General features: G+C 37.0%; 1 pseudogene; it reads right to left on the bottom strand.

The window, feature by feature from the left end:
- Positions 1 to 232: 232 nt before the first annotated feature.
- Positions 233 to 622, bottom strand: LOC128588606 (60S ribosomal protein L12-like; annotated as a pseudogene).
- Positions 623 to 9,484: the final 8,862 nt, after the last annotated feature.

Below are 9,484 nucleotides of genomic sequence, written 5' to 3'. Positions count from 1 at the left end.
TACCTATTGGCCATTTGTATGTCTTTTTTTGAGAAACGTACATTAAGGTCTTTTGATTATTTTTGATTACTTGGGGGGGGGGGTGTCAAATGATCCTTTATTGAAAAGTTTTCCCTTGTACATTTTAGCTAGCTGGGAGTCCACTGCACCACTGTTGTTGCCATCTATGATGTCATGAGAGTGGTGGCCATGAACATTGCAGCCCACCGACTGGGCCATCCCCAGGATCTCTTTAATGGTTCCAGAGAGTTCTCTGGCTAAAGATCAGTGCCTCCGTATGTCTGGTAATGCTGACAATCTCATCGAAAGTGATATTTCTGTTGTGTTTCATGTTTTTCTGCTTCTTTTTGTCTCTTGGTGGTTCCTTGAGGGCTTTGACGTTGAGGGCAGAGGCAGAAGGTGCTACTCCAATCTGAGCCTGTCTGTTCTGGATAGTCGGTTTCACTGTAATCCTCAGACCCTCCAATCATCAGTTGCCTTGGCAATGTCATCACCAACCTTGTTTGGAGACAAACTCAGGAAGCTAATCTTGGGGGCCAGGGCAGACATGGCACTGACTTTGCCACTGGTGCACCTCAGGTACATGACTTTGGTCTCGTTGGGTGTTGAACTTAGGCGGCATGGTGGGGGCAACTGGTGTCAGATGACCCTGGATTCTGGATGACTGAAGAAAGTCACACCTTGGCTTCCCCCAAGCCAAAAGCTGAAAACTTGATCTTTTCTTAATGAATTTTTGGGGGTTATTGAATCGAGTTCCTTATACATTCTGGATATTGATGCCTTATCATATATCTTGTTTGCAATATTTTCTCCAATTATGTAGGATGTCTCTTAATTGCATTGATCATTTCTTTTGCTATGCAAAAGCTAATATAATCTCATATGTCCCTCTCTCTATTTCTTTTTCTTTCTTTCTTTCTTTTTATTTATTTTATTTTTTTTTGAGAGAGAGAGTCTCAAGCTGTCATCCTGGGTAGAGTGCCGTGGTGTCACAACTCACAGCAACCTCCAACTCTTGGGCTTAGTAATTTTCTTGCCTCAGCTTCCCAAGTAGTCAGACTATAGGTGCCCGCTACAATACCCAGCTATTTTTTAGTTGTAGTTGTCATTGTTGTTTGGTGGGCCCAGGCTGGATTTGAACCTGCCAGCTCTGGTGTATGTGGCTAGTGCCTTAGCCGCTTGAGCTACAGGTGCTGAGCCAGTCTTTTTTTTTTTTTTTGGCCTATGCTTTAGAGGTCGGACCCAAAATAAGTTTGTCTAGACCAATGTCGTAAATTATTTCCCCTATGTTTTCTTCTAGTAGTTTCATCATTTTAAGTCTTCTACTTGAGCCTTCAATCTATTTTGAGTTTATTTTTTTATAAATTGAGAGATAACAAATTCGCTTTATTATTCTACATATGGATATCCAGTTTTCTCAGTACCATTTAATGAAGAGGTTGCCCTTTCTCTAGTGTGTGTTCAAGGCATCTAGGTAGAAAATACATTGCCTATAAGTACATGAATTTATTTCTGTATTTTCTATTATGTTCTATTAGTTTATGTATCTATTTTCAGGCCAATACCATGCTGCTTTCATTACCATAGCTCTGTAGATGCATACCTTGGATATATTGTGGGTTTGATTCCAGACCACCACAATAAACTGAGTATCATAGAAACCAAACCACACAAACTTTTTGGTTTATGTATGTGTAAAAAGTTATGTTTATAGCATACTATAGTCTATTAAATGTGCAATTGAATTTTCTCCCAGAAAAAATGTATCCAACTTAATTAAAAAACATTATTGCTAAAAAATACTATTATCTGAGATTTTATCAAGTCATCATTTTTTTGCTAGTGAAGGGTACTGCCTCAATTTTGATGACTACTGATTGTGGTTGCTAAAGGTCAGGGTGCCTCTGGCAATTTCTTAAAATAAAACAAAAATGATATTTGCTGCATCAGTGGACTTTCTCTTTCACAAAAGATTTCTCTGTGACATGTAATGCTGTTTGGTAGCATTTTACCCCCAGAACTTCTTTCAAAATTACAGTCAATCTCTCAAGCCTTCCCATTGCTGTTTCAACTAAGTTAATACACCATTCTAAATTGTTTGATATCATTTTAACAATGTTCACAGCATCTTGCCCAAGAGTAGATTCCATCTCAAGAAACCACCTTCCTCCCTCATCTATAAAAAGCAACTCCTCATTCATTCAAATTTAATCATGAGATTGTAGCAATCCAGTCTCATCTTTAGGCTTTACTTGTAATTCTAGTTCTCTTGCTATTTCCATCACATCTGCAGTTACACTCTTCACTAAAATCTTGAACCCCTCAAAGTTATCCATGAGGGTTGGAATCAACTTTTTCTAAACTGTTGTCAATGTTGATACCTTTACCTTCACCCCTGAATCATGAATGTTCTTAGTGGCATCCAGAATGGTAAATCATTTTCAGAATGATTACTTTGGCCAGATCCATCAGAGGCATCACTATTTATGGCAGCAATAACCTTACAAAATGTATTTCTTTTTCCATGCATGGATAGTGCTCAAATTGATGTTTCTGTGGAGATATGAACCCTGGAGAGTTCTACTCCATCATCTTGCTCTGACCCTCCTTCAAAGACTTCTTAACTTTGTGCACTGCAGTATGGTACAAACAATAGTTTTATAGCACAGTTAGTATGCTATAATTAAAAGCTGTCTGGAGATACCAGTGATACCCAGGTTATGTGAGTCACAGGAAAAGGTAAAAGTCAATACTCCTGTGTTCAGTGAGCCTGATACTGTATACACACTGTGGATGGATAAATTGAGCTAATTTAACATACAGATTATTTTATCTGCTTATCATTTATTTGTGATGGAAAAACTTAAAATCTACTCTTTTCTCCATTTTCAAGTATACAATATATTGTTAGTGTTATTAACTATAGTCACCATGATTCAATAGATCTCTTGAACTAATTCCTTCTAACTAAAATTTTGTGTTCCTCGACAAACACCTCTGCAATCACCCCACCCTACCCCACTCCCGCAGCATCTGGTAAGCATCATTATGCTTTTTCCTTCTAAAACTGAGTCAACTGTTTATATTTCCACATGTGAGTTCGTGTCATAGTTGTCTATTTCTGATACCATTCATTCACATTTCTTTTCATTTCACATAACATAATGCCCTTCAGTTGGTTGCAAATGATAGCATTTCCTTTTTTCTTTCCTCTTCAAAGATTGAATAGTATCATCTCATCAGCTGTTGTCTTTGTCCATTCATCTGTTGACGGACTCTTAGACTGAGTCCATATCTTTGCTACTATGAATAATGCTGCAAACGACCATGGGGATGCACATACCTCTTTGACATAACTAATTCATATCCTTTGGATATATGAGGATTGTCAGGAAAGTATACAGCCATGTAAATCTCTACTTTTTTATATTACATGGATGGATACTTTCTGCACAACACTTATATACCTAGTAGTGGAACAGCTAGATTATATGGTAGTTATATTTCAATTTTCTGAGAGACTCTTGTTATACTTTTTCATAAGAAGAGGTAAGAGGAGACAAAAAGAAGGGAAGAACATAGATAAAAGTCTATCTAAAAAGAGGGACTGAGAAGGTACTATTTTCCTAGCATAAGGTGCCAATGCTCAAGTAAAGCTGGTATTTGGAGCCAACCAAGAAAACAGCCAGCAAATGATGTCGTTTGAATACCTCCTTTCTTCCCTGGAGGTGTAAAAGAATGCCATGTGGGCTCCTTTCACTTTGGAGGAACTCCAGAGAAATATCTCACCAAGGTTTCTTGACAGATAGGGGGCCAACTACATTCTGGGTAATATTCTTGTGGTGTGCGAAGAAGGTGCTAAAGAGCCAAGGAAAAGTCATTTTCAGGTTTCTCTGAGCCAGATAAACACACACACACACACACACACCCCAACACAAACACAAAAGATAAATTTAAACCTGACAGGATTCCAGATGAGTCTTAATAGTTTAGAACATCCAACTTGTATGTACATCACTGCAGTTTCTAAGGGAGATGAGGCTGTATTAATGCTCGCCTCTCATGACCTGTGAGAAACATCCTCAGTCAGAAATAGAATGGAGAGGGGGCTGGAAATAACTCATAGATTGGGTTGCTGATCCTTCACTTCAGTGGTGAACTGGAACTGATGAGATGGTCTTGTAGGACTTTTAATGTATATATAGGGTAAAGATTTTAGAAAAGTCCTCACCAAGAAAATAGAAGGCACGTGTCAAACGTTTATTAGCATTGACCGCTACATTCTTTTCTTGCAGCCCATAGACAGCTGTTTAAAATGAGGGAGGAAGAAATGCTAAGGAGAGAAAAGGGAGAAAAATCCTTTGGTGAGCACAAAAGCCTCCAAACAATTCCAATCTTAGACAATTACGATGTTAAAATACGAGGCACATTATCAGGAGATGAAAGTTCAAAGAGGCCTCAGCTTTGTGTTGGATAAACAGAAACATATGCCCAGCCTCAGAAATATTTCAAATGTGTTGTGAAACTTCACTCAGTTAGGAGAGAAATGTTAGAGTTCAACTGTGAAAAATTCAATTGCATATTTGAAAAAAAAAAAAAAGCAGGTGCTGGGAAAGACCACAGATTCTCTAAGCGTGTCAGCACGATATACCACAATAGCAAACAGAAGTGACAATATTATCAAGGCTTATCAAAAAGGTTTTCTGAGCAATGGATCAAATGAGCTCAAGTAGCATTTTCATGTCATAGTGGAAATGTATTCCTCTGAAGGAAAAATAAAAGTTAAAGAAAAAGGAAATTCAGACACGAAGTATTTCATCATCAGATTTTATGGGAAACACATAACAGCAAGGGCTATTCTGGCAGAAGTCAGCCACCACATACCAGAGATGAGAGATCTCTGTCATGGAAGATAATTAAAATAAAGAAGACAACAAATTTATCCACAAAATATAAGCCCAAAATTAGCTAACCGAAAAAGTTCCAAAGCAATATTATTGGCTGATTCACAAGTTATGATGAACTAGAAGGATATTCATGGAGGATGAGACTCTTCTCTTAATCCTGTTACCGAAGGGATTTCTAATGCAATTACACCAGGCTTCGAAGTGGCTTGTAGTTCTATTTCTTTTGTGTCCACTCTACTGAGAACACTGTCCCATGAATAGTGGGGGGATGTGTGATAAATATTGACTAATTAGCTAAGCAAAAACCACACACCTAAAACAAAGGGAAATCAAGCAGTTCAGGATCCCTAAGGAAGGTCAATGTTGAACAGCAGGACTGGCTATGGTTCAAGTATGTGGCCTGTCACAGGCTTCTTCAGGTTGCAGCTCTCTCCTTCTCTGTCCCACCCACACACGGTCATCCCATGGCTGGGGCCACTCCTCACACTCTCACCCTGATGACTTGCCTAGGTCCTAACCCTCCCACGTAGAAGCTGAGGAGGATTCTCACATCTGCATACTGACAACTAAAATACTTAATTGTGCCCTGTCCCTTTCCTTGATGGTGTGCTGTGCTTTCTGCTGATCTGGAGAAGCAATCCATTTTACTATGCCACTAGCTCAAGGGGTTAACCTCTCAAATAAACATTTGCATTTAATTATAAAAGAATATATGAAGAAGAGAAAGTAGTTTAACAGGTTAGCAGAGTAGAAGGGAACATTTCAGAGCAAGTCACTCTTCTTTTGAAGTCACTGAACAACACTCCCTCATTGCCCTGATCTTCTGAAAACTTCAGCTCCCATTAAATATTTTGGAGGGAACTTTTGAAAATACAGTAAAAATCCAAGTACACTCTGCACCCACCCCACCCCTGCACAGACCATCCGCAGACTTTTCCTACTTATTCACCTCCCAGAATAACAAATGCTCATGGTTTGTCATTCTTAGATTTTTTTAAAATTGGGCATTTCAGATAAATTTGAAACATTTGTTACTCTCGTACACCCTATTTCCCTTCTTCCCATACTTGATTTGTATCCTTCTAGGTCATTTTACATATAAATCCATTTATGAACAACATGTATGTTTTTGCTTTGTGTGTTCTTTCAATTATTCCTAAGTGAGCTACTGTGCAAATTCTTCAACTTGATTTTTATCACGCAATATTGCATTTTGATTGCTTGTAAAAATATATATGCAACAGTTTGTTCACTTTAACTGTTTAAAACTTTATTATATAACTTCTCACACTAATTTTTTTCTCCATTCTCCTATTAGATATTTCCAATTTTTCACTTACACAATGCTGCATAAATCTTTATGCACATCTCTGCACATGTTTAAGAACTCTCTATGGGGGGTCTATTTCTTCAAGTAGAATTAATGGTTGGGTTGTAAGATCTGAGTACTTTCATCTTTACTGTTACACATAGTGCCAATTGGTTCTCTAAAGGAATTACATGAATTTACCTTGCCACTAGCAAATTTGATATTTCCTCTCTCTTTCGTATTCACCAACACTTTGTATCGTCAGACTTTTTCCTGATCTTGTGGGTATAAAATAATATCTCCTTTCTTTGACTTAGATTTACTTAATGATTGCCAAGCTTGAAGATCTTTTCATAATTGGTTTCCTATTTAATGTCTTCTTATATACTTTTAGTCAATTCTCTTTTGAGAGTTTTGTCTTTTTGTCATAATTATTTCTGGAAGTTCTTTATATAGTCTGAATGTTACACTTACATCTCATATGTTTGCAATTATCTTCTCTCTGTATATCTTCCTTATAATTTTGTTGTGATTTATGATTCATTTTCAATAGTGATATATTAATTTTTCCTTCATAAATTATGATTTTTGTGCTTTGTCTAAAATATACTAGACTGCAACTATATGTATGCTACATCTGTAAAATATAAAAATATGTAAATTTATAACATACAAATATTACGCACATATTTCCCACAGGCAGTATGACATTCGGCATAAGAGAGACCTAATATTAAGTCCAGCCCTGACACTTACTAAATACATGACCACCACCTCTCCACGCCTCAGTTTCCTTATCTGAAACACGGGTTTTATTATATCACACAGATTCTTCTATGCATTCCTGATCTTCTCATGCATAAAAAAATGAAAATTAATAACATTTGTTAAGCCATTTAGTATTAACTTGTTTGATCCTCGCTAAACTGTTTTAGTCAGCAGTACTCAGACATAGTCACAATAACATAATGAGGGAGGTACTATTATTATCTCCATATTTTTCCATTTTGAAGAAACTGAAGGACCAAAAGGATATCTAAGTTAATTAGGCCACGTAGTAAACAAATAGCAGTGCCAGGATTTACACTTCCACTGTCCATGCTCTACACGCTTCACTGTACTAGTTCCCAGTTACTTCTTCCTTGCAAGTAAATGAAAGAATAAATGCAAATGACTGGCCTACTGCCCAGGATGGACAAATTCTATAAATGTTATTTATTTTTATTTCACACAAAGACCATTCTAAATTTTTCAGTTGGGGGGGATTAAATGAAGGTACATACAATTTGGTTACATTGTTCGTGTTTGTAGGGTGAAGTCTGAGTTGTAGTTGAGTCCTTCAGTGGGAGGTGTGCCATATATCCCTACATTGTATGTGGTAGGTGGAAATTCAGCAAACTCCCTCTCCACCTTCTTACATTTAATTGTATTATTCTCTTATGTGGGCCTGTAGCTGTTAATCTATTAGTTTCAATTTAGTATTGAGTATATGGGATATTTGCTAAGGAGAAGGTTCTTTTTTTTTTGTATTAAATCATAGCTGTGTACATTAATGCAATCATGGGGTGCGATGTGCTGGTTTTATATACAATCTGAAAAATTTGCGTCAAACTGGTTAACATAGCCTTCATGGAATTTTCTTAGTTATTGTGTTAAGACATTTATATTCTACATTTGGTAAATTTGACATGTACCCTTGTAAGATGCACCATGGGTGTGGTCCCACCAATTACCCTCCCTCCACCCAACCTCCTCCCTCCCCTCCCCTCCCTTTCCCCTATCCCCATATTCTTGGAATATAATTGGGTTATACCTTTCATATAAAAGCTAAAAATTAGTTTCATAGTAGGGCTGAGTACATTGGATACTTTTTCTTCCATTCTTGAGATACTTTACTAAGAAGAATATGTTTTAGCTCCATCCATGTAAACATGAAAGAGGTAAAGTCTCCATCTTTCTTTAAGGCTGCATAGTATTTCATGGTGTACATATACCACAATTTACTAATCTATTCATGGGTCATTGGGCACTTGGGCTTCTTCCATGACTTAGCAATTATGAATTGGGCTGCAATAAACATTCTGGTACAAAAATATTTGTTATAATGTGATTTGGGGTCTTCTGGATATATACCTAGTAGATGAATTGTAGGATCAAATGGCAGGTCTATTTCTAGATCTCTAAGTGTTCTCCAAACATCTTTCCAAAAGGAACGTATTGTGTTTGCATTCCCACCAGCAGTGTAGAAGTGTTCCCTTTTCTCCACATCCACACCAACATCTCTGGTTTGGGGATTTTGTGATGTGGGCTAATCTTACCAGAGTTAGATGATATCTCAAAGTAGTTTTAATTTGCATTTCTCTGATGATTAAGGATGATGAGCATTGCCCAGGGGGTCCTCCTCATAAAATATTTTCCCAGTCTGATTTCTTCAAGAGTTTTCCCTGCACTTTCTAATAGTATTTTTGTAGTTTCATGTCTTAAGTTTAAATCTTTAATCCAGTGAGAGTCTATCTTAGTCAATGGTGAGAGGTGTGGGTCCAGTTTCAGTCTTCTATAGGTCGCCAGCCAGTTCACCCAGCATCATTTGTTAAATAGGGAATCTTTTCCCCACTAAATGTTTTTAATTGGCTTGTCGAAGATCAAATAACAGTAAGTAGCTGGGTTCATCTCTTGGTTCTCTGTTCCATGCATCTATCTCTCTGTTTTTGTGCCAGTACCATGCTGTTTTGATCACTATTGATTTATAGTATATCTGAGGTCTGGTAGCGTGATTCCTCCTACTTTGTTTTTATTTCTGAGTAATGTCTTGGCTATTCGAGGTTTTTTCTGATTCCATATAAAACGAAGTTTTTTTTTTTTTTTGAGATCTTTAAAGTATGACAGTGGAGCTTTAATAGGGATTGCATTAAAATTATATATTGCTTTGGGTAATATGGACATTTTAACAATGTTGATTCTTCCCAGCCATGAGCATGGTATGTTTTTCCATTTGTTAACATCTTCAGCTATTTCTTTTCTTAGAGTTTCATAGTTCTCTTAATAGAGATCTTTCACGTCCTTTGTTAGGTAAACTCCCAAATATTTCATCTTCTTTGGCACTACTGTGAACAGAATAGAGTCCTTTAGTGTTGTTGGTATATATAAAAGCTACAGATTTATGAGTATTGATTTTTGTAAACTGAGATACTGCTGTATTCCTTGAAAACTTCTAAGAGTTTTGTAGTAGAATCCCTGTTGTTTTCCAGATATACAATCATATCATCTG

Source organism: Nycticebus coucang, chromosome 6 (assembly GCF_027406575.1).
Source record: "Nycticebus coucang isolate mNycCou1 chromosome 6, mNycCou1.pri, whole genome shotgun sequence".
Lineage (NCBI taxonomy): Eukaryota > Metazoa > Chordata > Mammalia > Primates > Lorisidae > Nycticebus > Nycticebus coucang.
Note: the sequence above shows the minus strand (reverse complement) of the source record. Positions and strands in the feature narration are given on the sequence as shown.